The sequence below is a fragment of the Phasianus colchicus genome, chromosome 2 (genome assembly GCF_987193195.1).
Source record: "Phasianus colchicus chromosome 2, bPhaCol1.hap1.1, whole genome shotgun sequence".
In the NCBI taxonomy this organism is placed as follows: domain Eukaryota; kingdom Metazoa; phylum Chordata; class Aves; order Galliformes; family Phasianidae; genus Phasianus; species Phasianus colchicus.
In genome coordinates, this window is record NC_143437.1 from 25643524 (window position 1) to 25660067 (window position 16544).

The window sequence follows — 16544 nt, forward strand, 5'->3', positions numbered from 1 at the left end:
ATGAAATCCAAAAATGGTTGGACAAGTTTATCCAGTCTTTCAGGTAATTATAGTTGTGTCTGATGAGGATCAAAATAAATAGACAATAATCTATTAGCATGAAAAATCATTTACATATGCAATTGCAGTTTCCTCTGAAGACCTTAATTCCCTGATGGGAAATAGGTTTTAACAAGTGCCAAATTTAACCTGGAGGCCAAATGCCAAGGAGCTGTGGGAGGAGCTGGAGGCTGAGTGGCCCCAGGGAAAAACAGGTAGAAGGCTCAGTGATGGAAAGGGTAATTGCTGAAAAGGGCATCTACTGCATTTTGAACTGTGGCAGTGAGAGTGGGATATCAGCATGGGATGAATGGACAGTTGATGGAATCTCTGTAAGAGAGTTAAGAAGCAGGCAGGCTGGAACTAGAGAAGCCAACTAGAGAAGCAGTGCAGAGGTAGAGAAGATGCGGGGAGTGGAGAGTAATGCAGTATATGCATGGGACAGATAGTCAGTACATGTTGTTAATAAGAAAGAAGGTGGGAAGCAGAACACAGAGGGGGATGAGAAATATAAGGTATGCAGAAAAGAAGATTAGACCAAGAATTTTTGGCATTAATGATAACGTTGCAATATTTTCAAGCAGTGTCATACAGAGGTATGCTATGAGGTAGACAATAGTCAGAAGGTGAGCCTACAATGAATTAACTATCAAGTGTTAACATGATTCACTCTGAAGAGTGAAAGATGTATTTATCCTGGAGAACACAGTCAGTGTGTGACAGACAAAAAGAAAAGGAAGACATAAGTTCAGGTTGCAATATTCCACTTTCAGTCCTTGCTTCTGAAGGATGTTCTTCTCCTCTCATTCCTGGAGCTGGATGTTAAGTTGTCAAAGAAGAGGTGAACAGCTAGAGGGGAGAAGTTGCTATAGAAAAGCCAGAATACCACTCAGTAAGAAGTGTATGAAGTCCAATCTTAGTTTATAGCTACACTGGTATTTTATACTTTAAATGTTAATTTAAACTTAATGATATTTTCATGAATGTCTAAAGCTAGATAAGGAATTTTTCCAATATGTTTAACATTTGAAAAGGTTTTTTGATTAATGGGATTGATAAATGTTTTCCATGTTGTGAAATATTGTGATTTGTTTTAGAAAACTTTACATGGGTCTGTATATGGAAATCATTTTTGAAATAGTGGGAAGTTTACATTTAGTTATGCCATTAATAAAACATAAGAAACTGAAACCACTCCAAAAAAGCAGAACTGTATGGGAACTCCTGAGTCACGGCCTAAACCACTGATTAAGCACTTGAGACAAGGACTGAGTCAGCCCTGGGAGCACAGGTGAAGGCAATTCATCTGTGTGACTGGAAGGGGTGGAACCTGGCTGCACCTCTCCTAGACCTCATTTAAGGGATGACTGCCACTTTAGAAGGATTTCTTTCTGAAGATTCCTCCTTTTGGAGTTTTCTACTGTGAGCTTAGGACATGGGTGAGTATTTTATTTTTTATTGTCTCTTTCCACCACAATAATCTTTTGAACTATAAATCTGTTAAGTACCTTCTTAACCACACCCCTCTTCTAACTGTACTTTGTTAATTGTACACAGAACACTTTATATCATTGGGCAGAGGAATTTTTAAGCTCCCGTAGCATATTCTAGTACAAAAATGTGCCTTCAGTCAGTTCTAATTTTAAGAGATTTTTGCAAGAAATCCATTTTAAGGTGAACATGTATAAAGACATAAAGCTGTTCCTCAGAAGGATGTATAAGTAATAAAGAACTCAAAAAGGAGGACTTGCTTCCTTGTTTGTTTGTTGTATTTAGATAATGCGAAGAAGACTTAGTAGTGCTCTGGGTTCCATAAAACTTGATTAGAAGTACAGCTAGCAGCAGGAACTCACCAAACAACATACAAAAAATTTCTTTTTCCCCACGCTTGCTTGTCTCCCCCTGAGCCTGACTTAAAGAGGCAGTGATCTTCCCCTCTTGAATCACAAGGATACCTGAGATCTTCTTTCTCTAGAACTACTTTCTTTCCTGCTGCATCTGAATTGCTTTTCATTTAGTAGAAGTCTTCACAGATATCTTGAGTCTGTCAGATTATCACGGAGCTCATCATTATTAGTCATTCATCAGATGGTATCTTTCCCTATACACTGATATCAGTCCTTAATTGTCTGCGAGTGTATTTTGCCATGAGCACAGCAGTACACTCTTTGAGTGGCACTGTAAAAACAAGTCCTTTCTTAGTTGGGATGTGACTGGGGTTGAATGCTGAAAAAAGAAGTTGCAGTGATTAGCTATTAGATCTAGGTATTGTTCATTCCACTTCCCCTTCCGTTACTCATATTACCTATTTCCAGTCTATTTGAATAGGTGTCAAAACTGCAGGCTTGACACGTTGAACAGTTGCCTTCAAAGAGGCCCTTGGTGAATGACACAGCCATGTTCAGTGGCGATCTGTAAACACCATTAACCATGAATTAAATATTGTTTAGCTGTTTTGAGCAATAACGTGGTTTGGAGTTTCTCTCCAGTGTATGTTAAATTCTATATCAAAGTTTTATGTTCTATAGATTTTCTGTATGTTTTTAAACTAACTGTGTTCTCTGCAAGGGAAACTTTGAAAAATTCTGTTTATGCTATTTATTATGATATAAAGTAACACATACAAATGGGAGCAGTAAATGTAATTACTCTAATAATAAGTCTATAGATCTTTAGTTAATATGTACATTTTCAATCTAATCTATTAAAAACATTCATTTTAAATAAATAATTGAGACAAAATATTTTGGAGAAACTTCTGGAAGGGATGATAAATTTAACAACATACTAAGGGAGTATGGAATTACAAAGCTCCTGCAAATTTAAATAATGGTCTCTGAAGTGTCCACAGTGGCCCAGTTATGAGGAAGAGATACTCTGAATGGATGAAATGAAGAGAGAGCTGATAATGAAGAACAGAACAATTACCAATAAGTATGAAGGCGATTAGTCATCCATCAGGATGTTAAGTATCCCTGTGTATCTAGTAACCATCCTACAAATGTTTATTTGCTTTTGTGCTCAGTTTAAAAGCAGTTAATATCTCCAAACAGGATTTCAGACACCCATTGCACGTGCAGTGGTAATGCTAAAAAAAAAAAAAAATAGGGGGGAGGCAATCACAGTGGACAGTCAATAAAGTACAGTGTGAAGAATATAGAGAAACTTGGAGAGAAAATTAAGATGATACTGGGTTCTGATAGCAAGAACTGGACTGGTAGGATTTGAAACAGAAGAAGGACTTTCATGAAGGTTTTCTAAAAGTCTCTAAGACACAAGGAAAATTTGGTGGGTGAAAATTGTCTTACATGATATAGAAGTAGTGATGTGAATGTTAGGCAGACTGAAGAGAAGGGGTCTGCTATGGTGGTAAAGGAGATAATGCCTCAATTTTTAATATGAGTTTTGGTCAGAAACAGAGAGATTTTTGGAAAAGATTTGGAGACAGATATGGCAGAATTATAACACAACTTGGACGCGTGATTGGACAGAAGGTGAAAGATGATCATCAAATTAAAACTCTCAGTGGCAGTGAAAATTGTGGCACAGCTAATGGGGAGAGGTCAAATATTTAAGTGAAGGTGAAAGGCTAAGATATGGGATTGTGCGAATGAACATGAGACAAGATGGCACATGACAGAGTTAAATTTCTCAACCACTTTCACTGTGGGATTTATTACCCTCATAGATGAAGGAAAGAGATAATGCTAAAGATACAAGGCAGATGTAAAGAAAGAACTGATTGATAATGCAATAAAAGCAAAGGGAGATATTGTGAAAAGTCCAAACTCTTGGTTCTTGGAGGACAGTGAGAGAAACTCATCAGAGAGCTTCTTGAAAACAGTTCTGTGAGATTAAACACACAGTAAACATCTGAATATTGGATCACAGGCAATATTTGAAGAAACTTTCCCTTTGAAAATGGGCATACATTCTCAATATAAAAAAACTTAGGAGGCTTTTAAAACCTCACATCTTCAAAAAATACATTGAGCTACGAGGCACAGAATCTGGAATTCTCATATTTTTTTTTTTTCCTCATTTCATATATTCATAAAGGAAACCCTATTTCACTGGCTGAACAGAGCAACGGAGAAGCACCAAATTCATAGTGCTACTGCCTGCCACCCAGGAGATTAAGAGAATAAGTGAAGAGAAATAGCATATCCAACTGGAACTACTGCAGAAAAAATGTAATAAGATGATCAGTGAATGCAAATGAACCCTCTCACAGGAGAAGGTGGTGGAATGACTTCTTTGGATAGTATAAAAATTTCACATTGGTTTTAGGCAAATAGATAAGAGCCCGTTGTTAATTTTAAAAGACAAATTACTTGAATAATTACCCCACTCTTTAAACGCTTTCTTAATTATTCCAAGGCATATCTTTAGTGAAAGTGTGAGAACGACAAGCCAGAGAATTTTAAAACTTTGCAGGTATCCAAACCAGAGTTGCTGATAGCTAAGTTCAATCTGCAGGACTGGTGCCTAGAGAAACACATGTTAACTCCCCAGAAGGAGAAATAAAGAATGAAGGATCAGGCCTTCTTAATTATTCAGTGCTTATAGTTCTGTATTGAAGAATCAGACAGTTGAGTATGCACGTGCATGTCAAAACACAGAGATAGAGAGACGCATAAATAGACTTAAAATGCTTTCCTTACTATCTGAAATATAGCTATTTCCATCAGTGGTTAGTGGTAGGCTTGGTTTTTTTATCATACATCGCTGATACCAGTTGTTAGCTTTCTTTGACACTGGGTTGAAATGCACCAACATGGCATATAGGCTGGAAATGGGTGGCATTGAGCAGAATAGCTTTGCCATGCAATGATATGCTTCAGCTCTGACAGACTACTAGCCCAGTGTCAATCATTCTGTCTTTGCCAATCAAAAGCACATCCTTCTGGAGGCGCCTTCTGTTGACACTGGCACCCCTAACAGAGTGAAAGGTTAGTGCAATGACATTTCAAAGATGACACACTGTCAAGGGCCCAGCAAAAAATAGCAGAACTGGACTGCATTTGGGAAAAGAAAAGTGGCTAACAGGACACATGTGATGACGACATTCCCAGAGGGGATGGGTTTGGTGCAAACAACCTTGAAGGACCTTGTTTAAGAAAATCGCGAGTCAAGAATAGATAACAGCATAATAAGATATGGCCAGGTACCCTGAGGTTCTTTCTGTTCCCAGCTGTAAAAAAAACAAATGCCCTTTTGCCAGAGCTCTGTCTAACTTTTGCCAGAGAAAAGAGCAGGAGCTAGAACGACAAAGCCCTTGGAGTTTCGAAAGCCCTCTCTTTAATCACAGGGCAGGTTATGATTAAGAAATGTATAATAGTAATTATTTTTCTTCTTAGGTAAAGATGTATACCACCTATACCAATTTTCAAAAGCAATAAATAATGATTAAAATAATTTAGATAACAGAACATCTTCATATTTAGAAAGGCATATTCCTGCATATATCCTTGGTTCATTTAAATACTCTTTACGTGTTTCAGAAATCCATTTCAGTTGCTCCACATCTTCATTACATTTCCATTTCTTTCCATTCTTCCTTCAGATTCTTTCACCTATTCTAGACAGAAGGTTCCCTCTCCCAGCGACTTCTTCTAGTCTCACCTCAGAGATAATATGAAAATTCATTTTTGACTCATTATTCTGAAGAACAAGTGTGTGGGAAAAGAAGTTCCCCCATGGTTTTCTTTGTCTCAGCAAAAGATTAGTTGGAGCAGTGTCTCTTTTTTTTGCCTTGATACCTCCTATTGACTATAGTTAAGCTCTTCTGAATTATTCCAGTTACAGATCAAGCTTGGAACATCCTGATTATTTATTTCTTGGGCAGAGATTAAAATGCCATTTGAAGGCATAATAGTAAACTGCATAAATTGATTATGTGGTCTAAACATGGAATAAGTTATTTCAGAATATTTTGAAGAATTAATTGGAAAATAACTTCTCAAATAATAAAAGCAAATTTATTTAAAATAGAGAACAGCATCAAAAATGCTGCAAAGCAGTTGTCTCTTCCAATGGAATGCTGAGAAGAACTCAACAGCTATTCTGTCCTTGCCTGAGCTTTTCTTCATTGATGTCATTAGCAAAATTTTAATTGATCTTGATAGGAGTAAGACTAAGGTCTGTGTAAGTTCTTAACATTATCTCCTATAAAGCTAAGTGCAGTAGATAGCTTTTTATTATGCACTGATCATCAGCTACTTGTTTGTCCTATAAATGTACTTTTAAAATTAAAACATTAAGAAATATTTCTAACAAATTATTTGATTTAAGAGAGAGAGATAAGCCCAAACTAGGTGTCCAAAATATAAAAAAAAAAAATATGGAGAAAAAAACAGTGTAATAGTTTGTCCTGTTTTTTTCCAACATGTTCCTTTGTCTAAGGAAAGAAATGTTCATCCCTGAGACAGATCCCCTTCCTCTGGTCTTGGATAAGTTTCTTCATATGAATTGTTTTACCCTTTTGGGAATGCCTGTCTCACTTGTTTGACTACAGAGGAAGCCTAGGCAATGCACAGGCTGGGTATAAATTGTTAGGTAGGCTCATGGAATCATAGAATGGCTTGGGTTGGAAAGGTCCTCAAAGATCATATGTTTCCAAACTCCTGCCACATTCAGGATCAGACAAGCAATGTGTTTGAACTCGGGACCAAGATTTCAGGGAACACATCCTCAAGCATCACAAACTGACTTGGGAAGAGCAAAAAAGGACTATTCAACCAAATACCTTGTGAAAGGTGGACGCAGCAAAATAAATAAGGTGTGGAAAGAAGTTCTTTGGTGCTCTGATTAGTACTGTAAAAAAGAAAGTAATTGTTATATAATAGTTTAGGATCCTTTCATCAGGGCTCTTGTAACTGGTTATAGTCCTGTGTAGCTCTTTCTTGGACATGCTTGCAAACTGGGTATCTTCTGGACATGGACCCAGTATCAGCCCTGTATGAAGAAGTCAAGAATGTGTGCACTATGTAGAAGTATTTTTTCTATGCCTATTAACAAAGCACAGATATTCAATACTATTTTTCTAGATAAAAATTGTATAGCATATACTTCATGTCAGAACATGGAACTATATGAGCTTCTCTTTTAGATCTATGAGGTGGCCTGTATGCTCTCTGAGAAGACACTTTGGAGCCTAAGAGGCCCTTAACTACATGGAAGAATAACTTGGCAGTGGCTGAAGAGTTGGGTATTTATGCACATTCAGTCTTCCAGATGATAGTCTATAGACAGATTCTTCTGTGCCTTGTTTATGCAGTGGTTTGAGGTGTACGAGGAATCTTTTTGGCTTAGCAACAAATTTTGACTTTGAGCCCCACTGCAAGGAATAGAATGCAACTGCTTTAATAATACAAATTGTTCAGTTGGACAAATGTAATGGCATAAAAATAGCATGCTGCTAACTTGCTTTTGAAAAGAAACTTGAAAGAGTCTGTATACAGTGCAAATATCACATTGTACAAGCTTTTTCTTTGAAGAGATGAAAAATATTGTTATGCTTAGTATTTTCATCTGTCTATTAACCATTACAAATATAGTCCTTGTTAAATACATGGGATTGCAAGCTTTTTACAAAGAAGTTTCTTTTAAAATTGCTCAGGCACATAAAAGGTTGGCTTAGTCTACAGACTAGAAGTCAGCTAACTCAAAACATGCATTTGCGTTAGTATTAATGAATATTATTTTTTCACAGCCTGCATACCAATTATTTCTGTGTATACAAAAAAAAAAAAAAGCATGCAGATTAAAGATACTAACTTGGAGGGATGTCACACGCAGAATGCATTACAAGGTCAAATCCAGCCTAAACTTCATTTTTTCTTTTCATTAATGTTTTTAGAAGGAGTCTTCAAACTTGTAGGTGGTGACTCAATGGGATTTGATATGAAGATGTGACACCTCATCTTAAATTCCTTAGCCACATTTCTTAAGTTGACAGGAATGTCAGGAAGTGTGCCTGATAAGGCTTGCTGTCCTCTCCGAGCTGACTAATCATACATGAAGTCTTGGCAAGAGATAACCAGGTTACAGTAGAGCCAAAATGACATCACATCAACTCAATTTCATATCCTGTAGACACCAGTGCCTATCACCACTCCAGGTTGCTAACATCCTTGACACACAAATGGTATTTTCAGTCTCCGATGTCCCCCTTTTACCCTGTGTCTGTCACTCTGGGGTAAATCATGAACAAATTTGTCACTAAATGTAAAGAACCATTAACTCATGGGCACTTTGTCATCTGAAGCATAATTTTATGTGCATGGCTTGCCAATCCCTGAACTCTAGCTATTTGCATAACAGTTTCCTATATGAATTTATGACGGAGGATAGTGCTGAACTTGTTAAAATTCCATGTGAATCTCAGCACAGAAAATGGACTGGTGCTTTAAATCTTGGAGAGTTGTTCACATCAATAATGAATTTCAAATAATTTATTCACTTCAAGTGTAAGTGGTTGGCATACAGTCCTTACAGCTGGTTTGTTGAGATAATTGATTTCCATATAGTTTAAAGATGGGGAAAAGAAACATATGACAACTACAGCAGGTTTTGAGGCAATTGTGAATGCCATATCAGTTTAATTATAGCTCCATCTTTAGCTGACATGGGTTCTATCCTATTGGAATTAAAATATCCCCGCAACTTGAAATGTAACAGTGATGATTTTTTTATGTTCTTCTACCTACCTTGTATGCTAGCTTAGGGCACTGTTACAAGTACACTTATAGCTTTTTTCAGTGGATAGTTAACATGACATGCAAGACTGGTCTGCATGACACAGATAACTCCAGGGAATAGCAACAAAGTAAATGAGATGCATTAGTATCTGGATGTGAACTGGGGGATGTAAGTTCTTAGAACTACTTGTTTAATTTATAGAATTGTTTTGTGGTTGTTTTTTTTTTCCCCGTGCATAAGATTTCAAAATAGTTATCATATTCAGGAAATGAGATGTTCCCACTTCAGGTACTAATATCAATATGTAAAAGATAATGATTAGCCAAATGTACTACTCAGCAGTGCCTATTATCTGTAAACAGCTGAAGTGGTAAAAGATTTTACCTAAAATTAGCTATATTTCTGACAGAAATATTGGGAAAACTGGAAGGATTTATTTTTTGTTGTGTGTTTGTTTGTTTCTCATTTACCACTATTTACAGAGCAAAAGTTTATGGAACATATAGTATAACAAAAATTTGCATTGTAGCTAACACAATAGTATACAAAATGCCCCAGCTGTCTGAATTCCAAGCTGGGCTGCTCTTGCATATTAACATTTAGGAGCTGGGCTGCACATCCTCATGAAGTGGACATATCCAAAGACTGCTCCAAAATTAATGCCTCCCATTATGTTGGTCTGTAATGTCAGAGACGGACATTGGTGGTATAGCAGTAAAGGCTGAACCTTCCCACCAATATTCCATTGCATTTTGTTGCTGTGCAACAGATGGCAGCAGAGGGGCAGTCTGACAGAATGGCATCTGACATGGTAGCACATGAAGCAAAGGTGTGTCGCTGAATTCCTCTATGCAGGAAAAAATTGCACCCACTGACATTCATTGATGCTTGCTGAACATTTATGGAGACCAAATAATGGCTGTGAGGACAGTGAAGTGGTGGGTGGTACATTTCAGCAGTGGCAGCAGTGATGTGAAAGACAAGCCATGTTCCAGATGGTCATGCATAGCTGTCAAAACCATGAAATGAAGAGCATCTCAATCAGCTCATCCACATGAATAAGATGATTGTGACCAGGACTGTGTACAGAGCTGAATATCTGATTCAACACATTGGAATATGGCAAAGTTTGCACCAGGTGAGTCCCACAAATATATGGGAAAAGAAACAACACCTTGTGCAAGTTTGACAAGACTTATTGAACCTATAGAAGGATGAAGGTAACAGTTTCCTTCATCCACTTTTCTTTATCACATCATTACCAGTAATAAGAGGTGGTGTCACCATTACAAGTTGGAGTTAGAACAGCAGCCTGTGGAGTGACAACATGTGAATTCCTCATCAAAGAAAATGACACGACCCTCAGCAGGTGAAGTGATGTGCACTCTCTTTAAGGATAGGAAATGGGTGATCCTTCTGAATTTTCTGAAACCCAAACAAACCCTTATCTCCGAACGCTACATCGCAACACTGACTAAGCTGGAGGCTCCAACTGCCAGAGTCCAGCCAGAGAAGAAGACAACCTTTCTCTTGCAACACAATAATGCCAAGCCCCATACCGGTTTGAAGATGTGGAGCACATATCAATCTTGGACAGTATGTCCTATCATGCTTACTGTATAGTCCAGATTTGGCACCTTCTGTCTTCTATTCTGGATGGTGAAAGCTTGACTGCATGGGCAATGTTTTCCTAGCAATTATGCTGTCATAGCAGCTGTGAAATAGTGGAACACCTCTTCTAGAGCAGATTTTTGTGAGTGCAGCATGCAGGCTCATATCACCTGTGAAAATGCATAGATAATGGTGATGACTATGCTGAAAGAAAGTGTTTTGTAGTTGAAAATTTGCTCTATCAAATAGTGTTATCATGATCTTTGACACTCTTGTAGATTTTGCAGCAAAAAAAGAAGGTGTTACTTTTGGAGCAACCTACATAGAATGAACAAAGAACCAGGATTACTAGAAACCCCAGGCTGCACTCTTTTTTTCTTCATTCCACTGAGAATTTTGTCATAGTATTTGCAAACAGAAGAGCTTCTTTTTAATTTTTATTTCATCATTACTCTCTACTAAGTTTCAGAGTGTTTAAAAAAAAAAAAGTAACAGGTGGGCTATCTATCAAGCTTTCAGTCAGGGATCTGATTTCCTATTGCATTCTTTGTGTTTGAATTAATATAACACCCCTGATTCCAGGCATCACAGAGAGCACACAAATTTTTGCTATTAATTCCTTTCTTTATAGCCATTACCATTTTCTTTTGATGTTACTCAACAGAGCAAGGTCCCATGGCATTGTGACTCCTAGCTTCTGAGATTTGATAGGGAGTAACCACTGATGATTTGAAAAGTTGGGATAAAAATATTTGGTAAAAATATTCAGTGGCCTCCAGAATGGTCAGCATTTCACAAGAAAGGGGCAGAGGAAGGATGAAGTAGAGTCTTGATTTTAATTGACAGTGTGTGTATATGGTTGGAGCTGATTATACCATCAAACAAGAGGATCTTAAATTTCACTGAGCTATTTTAGCAATAATAGGCCATAATTATGCTTTACACAAGTTTATTTTGAGAAAACAGTAGATCAAATATGAGTTACAGGAAACCAAAGCATAAGACTTTTGGCACTGACTTCCAGCTTCAGTTCAAGAACACAGACTTTTACTTAAAATGGAATACAAGGGGAGTAGGGCAAGCTAACGGATGCCAACACTTTTTTGTGCATGGATTTTGCATTCCAAATTGCATCACCTCCTTTCAAACTAATGAGTTAACCTAAATTTAATTAACATAACTGAATAGATACGTGCAGAGTAGTAGTTTTTGTTTTACTCATTGACAGTAGTTTGCAGCACCTTACTTCCTGCTGCTCACATCCTTCTTAGTCTTCAGATGTGATGTCTAAGCATTAGTATCTTTGGCAGAGATTTGGAACAATGTTTGTTAGGTATCAGTGTTTCTGTTTTTAGCTTTCAACCTCAGTTGCTGAACAGCCAAACTCACTTTCAAAGGGAAAGATAAATATGAGAAGTCCCAGACCTATGTCATTTAAACTCATGCGTCTTTAAACAACGTTTCTTGTGTGATGTTGTGTAAATTCTATACCTGTATCTAATAATAAATAGACTATTAACCATTTTATTTCAAATGGTTTTATTTTATTTTAAAGCTTGCACAGAATGCAAGGAGTTCCAAGGAGTTCTGTATCAGTTTTTCACTACTATTATGGCATGACAAGTTATCAACAAGACTTTGTCCCACTTGGAGTTAATGAGAAATCTCTTATTATTTGGTGTAGTTTATACTCCGAAACTTCCAGTTCTTACTGGTGATGCTGATGAGTACTAATGGATACCCCAAACCTGCAACTGCTTGGTAGAATGTGTTTTCAGTTCTTAAAATATTCTATATATACTACGGCAAGTTGTTAATAGATTAACCCTGCTGCATGATTAGGAGGTAATTAGATAACTATTTCCCTAAATACGAGAAGTGTATTAAGGAAAATAGCATGGGCATCTTTTTTGCTTCCATTGTTGAAGGCTACCCTTGTACTATGTGCCTTGAAGAGCTGCAGTAGCAGCATAGCTGCTTAGTACTAGAGTAGCATGATTTGTAGGGAGAGGTTGAAATGCACAGATGTTGACTTGAGAATCACTTTTGGGGTACTGGAACCCCATTTTGTGTTGCTGTTAATATTGAGAGAGGTTATTTTGTGTCGGTGTTCACTCTGAGCACTTGATTCAAAGCTACTGGACAGGTGACATCTTACAACCTACCATGTTTCATCTGTGTACAGCTGAATGTTAACTGCTGGCTCAGAATCTTACCATTTCCTTTCAGTTCTGGGCCCAAAATTGTGTTTAATTACTCTATTTACTTAAGAAGCTGAGAATATACGGATTTGAATCAATGTGTTGCACAAAGGATGTTGAGACAAATTGACATGCATGAAAATTTATTTGCAGGGTCCATAGCACACATCAGTAATGACAGTGAAATGTATATAGGGGGCAGAAGAGAGAGGAAAAAATAGGATAGGAGAGGCAGTGAGGGAATGGAAAGCTGTCCCCAGTGGAAAGTTGGGAAGAGAGGTGGTAGGAGACATCCTGAGATGTGTATCTTCTTCAGGCATCCTTTCCAGGGAACCCAGTACTTCTCACGTAATACTTTTTGGAATAGTAACTATATAGTTTCCACCAGGAATCGCTCAAATTTTCTATTGATTCTTCCCATTTACAATGGTTTTAGCACTGATCAGAGCAAGCTTTGGGCAGGGGTAGGTGCTACGTGGCTGTTTGCTTGGTGAGCTCAGTGTGGACGTGATTTTGTGTACCTTGATGTAAATCAAAAGCTTCAAGGGGGGGGAGGGGAGAAGAAGATGGTGTGGCTCTTAATCCTGTGACCACCAGTAGTACTGGGGTCTGCAGACTATTGCCACATACCTCCAGGGGAATCCTGTGGTCTCAAGCAGAACATTGCTATCACAATGTCCACAGCATCAAGATCTCCAGTCTTCCCTTTTGGTATCCCGTCACGTGAAAACCTTCCAACAATACTCTGACAGGGACATACCAGCTGTTGGCTGTGAGAAAGACAGCTTGCTGTAGAAAGTTTTTTCCACCAAAAATAAGGTGGCGCTTGTAAGTAGGCAAAAACTATAATTATGACCATTTGCACAGTGTATGTTCTCATTAAAACTGACACAAAAACCTACCAACCAATAAATAGATACTCCTGAGGTGCTCAATTAGGAGGTGTGACAAATACATTAATAAATCCTGTGTATTATATATTTGGGTGTTTCCTTTGTGTTTAAACTTGGAGAACAGAAAAGAAAAACCCTGTCTCACATTAAAGTTTTGCCTTCCTGTGCCCAGGCTGTGCCTAAGAATCCCCTAAAGCTTCTTTTCTGTGCTGTGGTGTAGAGCACTGAAGCACTATGTGCAGTGTAGAGCAGAGAACGCAGCAGTGCTGCTTCTGTGATAAACTGGTTGCATCTTGCTCATTCTGCACACATAGTGATATTTACATAGATGTCAAGAGTCTCAAGATGCATAAGTGTTGCATTTTATTATATTTAAACAGCAACTGGATAGCCAAGTAGAGTGGGTTATATCATAGAAATTCCCAGAAATAAAATACAAAATTATGAAATAAGTGTATCTTACTTATCCAGATACACAATCAACCTTTCCCAAACATCTTTCAGCATAAAAACATTCTTGTTGCTGGATAGTAATATGCAAGGAAGCAGGCACTTGATATGTAATCCATGCATTTCAATTTTTCTTATGAAATTCTGCGCAGATAGACAATCACATAGGGAAACAATAAAGAGAATACTTTAAGCACCAAACATAATAATATCAGTTTAAAAGAATGGATTTTACATTTAATGCTATATAAAATAAAACAATTGAATTCCCATATGGAAAAAAAAAAAGCCTTTTCACTTTTACTCATGAGTCTCCTTTACTTCCAGCACTGTACATCAGTAGTTGTATGTGAGATTCTCTCTGAACTTTGCCACATTATGCCAGTTACAGAAATAAAATGATGCAGTCTGAATGGCTTTCACTGATGCAAACTGCTTTCCCCTGCTGACTGTTTCTGATAGAGGGATTGATCCATTTGGTGATTTTTTCCAAAACACTTCTTACTAACTTCACAATTTTTATCTGATAACACTTGTGTCCACTATTTGTCTCTCCTATTAAAGCAAACAAAGAAAACAAAGAAAAAAAAAAAAAAGAAAAAATACTGTGGTTGGTATCTATGCATGAGCAGGAGGTCTTGATTTATTTGCTCTCTTGTTTGCCTAGCTCTAACGATGGTTATTTAACTAGATTATTTATTATTCATTGACCTCTGTAAATACCAGCCGTACATGCTGTCGGTATGTTTGCAGTTCTGCACATGCAATAAAGGGGTTCAGACTCTTTCAGAAAACATTTTGTAGTCACTTTATTACCAAACTAACATCCTTCTGACTAAGGAATACATTTGAAATCTTGATCCTCTATTTAATCGTCCTTCGTATCAATTGATTTTAAAGTAACAATTAGGGATTTTAATCTTCGCATCTACCTACAGGCTGGGACAGTCAGTTTTATGAAGAATTAACTATTTTCAGCTGAACCTGTGAAGTTCAAACTGCATACGGAAAAAAAAATAATCTATATAGAAATTAGTTGTTTCTTCCTGCCTTCTTTTTGAATGTTTTGATCGCAAAATATCTGCATCTTGCTGTACTTTTCAGTCAGTGTGAGATGTGTTTTGTTTATAAATGATTATTTTGTTCTGCTGCTTTAGTTTATAATAAGAAAACGGCAGCAGCTAAGTATAGAAATACTAATTTTCATTGTCTTTTATCATTCACCTGCAAGAAGTTATTTTCCAAGTACTTATTACCTGTAGAATATTACTGAAATTAAAATGAGAAGCACGGTCAATACTGCATACATCAAAAATTATGAAAATCTTCACTTGCTGTGAATTGTGAAATGTTTATTGGTTTATAGACGCAGAGTCCTCCAGGGAGTGCTACAAATCCACACAAACTCCCCGCATCTCCGACATTGCATTTCGAGCACTGATTTAGACAAAATATGTGTAAAAACTCCTGTAAGCAGGCAGCTCTCTAGTGACTATACATCTGCAAAGGCTCAAGAACATAAATTATTCCAGCACAAGTCAGGAATAAATTATGCTCACTTCATGGACTTTAGAGCTGCTTGATCCACATAGTAGTAAAGGGAAAAAAATGATATGTTTTAGAGTTAGGGAACAAAGGGTTATTTAATCATACGCGTGTGCATTTTAACATAGCTTTTTTAAGTAGCATAGAGGCAGGACATGAAATGATGTGAGCCTGAACTAGGTACAGCACTTCCTGAGGTGCAGCAGAGCTGAAGCAGCCACCTTCTCCTCAGGAGAAAAACTGAATCAAGCTTTTTCCCTCACAGCACATCCCTTAACTCAGGTCAACTCTGTGCCCCCAGAAAGATAAAAGTAGTGTGTTTTCTCTTCTTGTTTGTATCCCATAGACTTCCAAAAGACTGTACACGTTAGACTGAACAAAAGCAAAAAAAAAAACAAACCAAAATAAAACAAAACAAAGCAACCAGCCAAACAAGTCAAATAAAAAACTGTTGCCAATATTCTGTCTCTGACAGTGGCCAGTAGTGGGTGTTAACAGAGATGGTCAAAATAAACAGAGCGCCTACAGAACGGTTCATCATTTGCTACTGTTACACACGCAGGTAATGCATCTGGACACTGCATTTAGTAACTATGGCAGGGCTTCCAAGAATTTGTCTCTTTAGAGTTTACTCATTTTTAAGTCTCTGTAATACCTTATGGCAATGAGTTTCACAGCTCAGCTACTCAGTCTGTGAAAAAAAAATAATCTTATATTTGTCTTGGCACATTCCCAGATAGTTTCTTGTGTACCACTTATTCTTGTGTTGTGAGAAATTAATAATTGTTCATATTTACCTTATCTGTGTCTCCTGAAGTAATAATCCTGCATGTTAGCCCTTGGTCATTTCTTTCCCACATGGAAGTCTTTCCCACATGGAAGTCTCATTCAATTTAAATAGTCCTCATTCAGAAGCTATTCAATGCAGCTGACCATTCTTTCTGTCTTTCAGTATATTTTTCTAGCCTGTTATATATTGGTCTTGAGTTCAGGTGGCTGTACACCAGAGATCATCTGCTGGCAGAATAGTTTCTGAATTGTTGTTTAGTATTTTCCTAATAATTCTTAATTGGTTTTGTTGCTGCTAAGCACTGGGCTGACA

General features: G+C 37.3%; 1 long non-coding RNA gene across 2 annotated transcripts; it reads right to left on the bottom strand.

The window, feature by feature from the left end:
• Positions 1 to 1826: 1826 nt before the first annotated feature.
• On the bottom strand, positions 1827 to 10653 carry LOC149918902 (uncharacterized). Of its 2 annotated transcripts, none has more exons than XR_016464648.1 (3): positions 10359 to 10653; positions 2345 to 2451; positions 1827 to 2265 (listed from the first exon to the last, which is right to left on the bottom strand). It is a non-coding gene; the product is annotated as an uncharacterized LOC149918902 (long non-coding RNA). The 2 variants fall into 2 exon arrangements; XR_016464647.1 differs by having other exon boundaries at positions 10302 to 10653.
• Between the last annotated feature and the right edge of the window lie 5891 nt (positions 10654 to 16544).